The 3339-nt window shown below is 33.1% G+C and overlaps 1 protein-coding gene across 1 annotated transcript in view; it reads right to left on the bottom strand.

Annotated features, from left to right (window-relative positions):
• Positions 1 to 995, bottom strand: part of LOC117108672 (sushi domain-containing protein 2-like) — an 8887-nt gene extending 7892 nt beyond the window's left edge. The window contains exon 1 of the mRNA XM_033250768.1: positions 821 to 995. The gene's annotated coding sequence lies outside the window, so the exon portion shown is untranslated. The remainder of the gene's footprint in view (positions 1 to 820) is intronic.
• Positions 996 to 3339: the final 2344 nt, after the last annotated feature.

The raw sequence follows: 3339 nt of genomic DNA, 5'->3' as shown, positions 1-3339 counted from the left end.
TATCACAAACTTCAGAGCTTAGGCTCAAAACTGACAATCATAGATTCATAGTGTGAGAAAGGCCAAGTCCAACTGACTAGGGTAAAGTTATACAAAGTCCAGTTATATTATTAGATTATCTGTATACTCAAGTTGACCATTAAAAGTGTCAATCCAATTTAAGGCATTTATCAGGTGAAAGGTATCGATTCCAATGGTTATGCAAGTTAATACCATTGAACCTTAATACTACATTACAGTTCATAGCTGTGTTACAGTGCTCTAGCTGCTTTGTCTGCCTTTTTTTTTTCTTTTGGCTTTTTGCACACATTTTTAAATTAATATCATGTCACCAGTTTAGTCTATACAGTATATGTGACAGATTCACCCCCTATTAGGAGCCCTGTCAGCTCCTCAATGTCTCCGACACAGTCCCCATGTGATCATGAATAAAGGAATTATCACATGAAGGCATTTGCGACGATTGGCGTTCATTGTCCCCAACACAGCCCCCCAGGGGCTCAAAACAAGAATTATCAAACAAAAACAAAATTCCTACACTAAAATACACCAGTGTTTAGTATTTGTTTTTTCTTTATCCATAAATCTAATTATTAATTTTTAAAAAGAAAACTTATGAAAATGGAGAAATCAAAAATGTGTAAAATATAACCAAAGCCATAAAAAGATATGAAATCTATATTAACAATAGGTTTACATGTCTCTTATACACATCTAGATGTGTATAAGAGACAGCATTATACATTCACCAAATTCTATCTAGAAACATAATAATGCACTATTATAAATACTGTAGAAATAAATTTTGAACTTACTGTACCTTGCTCTTATAGCAAAATTAGTTTTTGTAGCACTCTTTTACTCAACTTAAATTTAGGAACAAAACCTCACATTTGCAGACAAAATGTTCTATATCTGTTTGCTTTCGGATGTTCCACTGATTTCAGGTACTTAGACTAGGGTGGCTGTTATTAGGGCAGTAGAAAGTATTTATACCTAAAAAAAAACTAGTTATGTAAACAGCCTCCCTTGTATTCATGAAATAAGTATCTTCGGTCTGGTATTTACTGAAAGTGCTTTATGCTATGGTACACTGCACTACAATAAATATCGGCCTGAAGGTTTATTGTCCGATATTTGGCAGTTCAGCTGTATGGTTCATAGAATTTTTTGTATCATTGTGTGAAAATACTCTGTGATATTTTATTGTGAATTCGTATTCGGTGTGTGAATCTACCTTAACTCGAGACACAAGATGCACTTTTTATTCCACATTTATGGGTGAAATTTGTGTATTGTGTGCATCACTGTCAAACACAAATCGTGGCCTTAAACAATAAATATTTATTCACAAATTCCTGCTGTTTATTGATTTAATGATTTGTTTATTATTTGATTGATTAATTGGTTTGTTGGCTAAAAAAAAATAAAAAAATATTTTCTATCACCTTAAAATACAGACTCAAAACAAGAATTATCAAACAAAAAGCAAGTTCCTACACTAAAATACACCAGTGTTTAGTATTTGTTTTTTCTCTATCCATAAATCTAATTATTAATTTTTAAAAAGAAAACTTATGAAAATGGAGAAATCAAAAATGTGTAAAATATAACCAAAGCCATAAAAAGATATGAAATCTATATTAACAATAGGTTTACAAAAATAAGAAACAATTACAAAATACTATTAACAACAAAGATTAAACTTATACATACATTATACATTCACCAAATTCTACCTAGAAAAATAATAATGCACTATTATAAACAATAAATTTTTATTTACAAATTTTTGCCCCAATTAATGCTTCATGCTTCATCAGGTGTAGTGATACCAGGGTCAAGCTTTAAATTCATCCGCATTGTGATTATAAATGTACAATATTTGTCTACTGGCTTTAATACACACAAACATAATTATGACATTAAAATTTTTAATATACTGAGGCTGCATGTGCATCGATGCTCTAACCTTTTCTCAAATTTCCTGGCTAATAAGGGACAATGTCAAACAAGATACATGTGGTTGTGACCTAGTACGACTGTTGATCATCTATAGACCACCACCGTCTAAAGACAACCATTCTACAGCAGGCCATTGATGGAGGAATTCTTGTCCTTACTTGAAAAACTTACATTTGCCTCAGGACACTTTCTGATTACCAGAGACTTCAACTTTCACATTGACAATACAAAGTCTACCAAAACCATGAATTTCCTGAAGTTTCTGGAGTTGGAAAATCCGCACCAGTAAATCAACACACAGACCCACGAGCGAGGCCACGCCCTTAACCTCATTATCATAGGTATGATTTAGTAAGATTTGTCACCATTGCCACAGATAAGTCTTCTGATCACCATGCAATATCAGTGGTCTCTGCATCCAACATTATTATCCAGTATTACAGAAGGTCATACAATCTCGATTTCTGCATAAATTGGATACAGATTTAGATTTCAAAGCATCTGCTATTTGTAGCAGCCTAGACCAGACTTCTCAAGTTCGTAAAATGAATTTCTGTAACTTTTTATATCTTCAGAATTCAGTAGTAAATAAACAATTTCCGTAGCACTACCAATCATTTGCCTTGAGTGCAAGATATAAGTACCATATGGTATTTTGAAAATGGATCCGATTGTCCTTGGCCCAACCGTGTTTGGGGCCGATTGTCTGCAATTCTATGTTAAATTTTGAACAAACAGGACAGGATAAAGATTTTTGGGCCACTTTTTCTTAGTTTTCACAATAATTTACCTGTAATCCGACAGGTATGAGTTGTCTAGGGACAATGTAACCTCAGTCGCCTCAGAAAGTTTTTCTGGACAAACCATCTCATGAAAAGCTCATCCATATATTCTGTCTAAACTAGATTACTGCAACAGTCTACTTTCTGGCTTGTAAGAAGATTGCATAGACAGAATACCGCCACCAGACTAGTGAGTGAGGCCACGAAGTATATCAACAATATTACAGCAGTTACAGACAATGTAGTTGGCTCGTCTACAAGGTCCTTCTTGTCATCGTCAATGCCAAACACCGACTGGCACCAGATCACATCACATCACTCATGCATTAATAGCGAGTGTCATCGCGCTTTCTATGATCCGAACCAAATTGTACGGTGAAAGTGCTTTCTTGGGCCAATCATGTGGAACAAGCTTCCCAGGGATATTACTGAGTGTGTCACAGTGAAATGTTTTAATGCTGTCTAAAAACATGATTTATTCAAACAAATGTTTTATTAATAATTAAAATGAATTTAAATATATATATATATATATATATATATAGTATATATATATATATATATATATATATATTATAAAAAATATATATAA

The sequence above is a fragment of the Anneissia japonica genome, unplaced genomic scaffold (genome assembly GCF_011630105.1).
Source record: "Anneissia japonica isolate Jap-2015-1 unplaced genomic scaffold, ASM1163010v1 scaffold1587_len1432017_cov164, whole genome shotgun sequence".
Classification (NCBI taxonomy): Eukaryota; Metazoa; Echinodermata; class Crinoidea; order Comatulida; family Comatulidae; genus Anneissia; species Anneissia japonica.
Note: the sequence above shows the minus strand (reverse complement) of the source record. Positions and strands in the feature narration are given on the sequence as shown.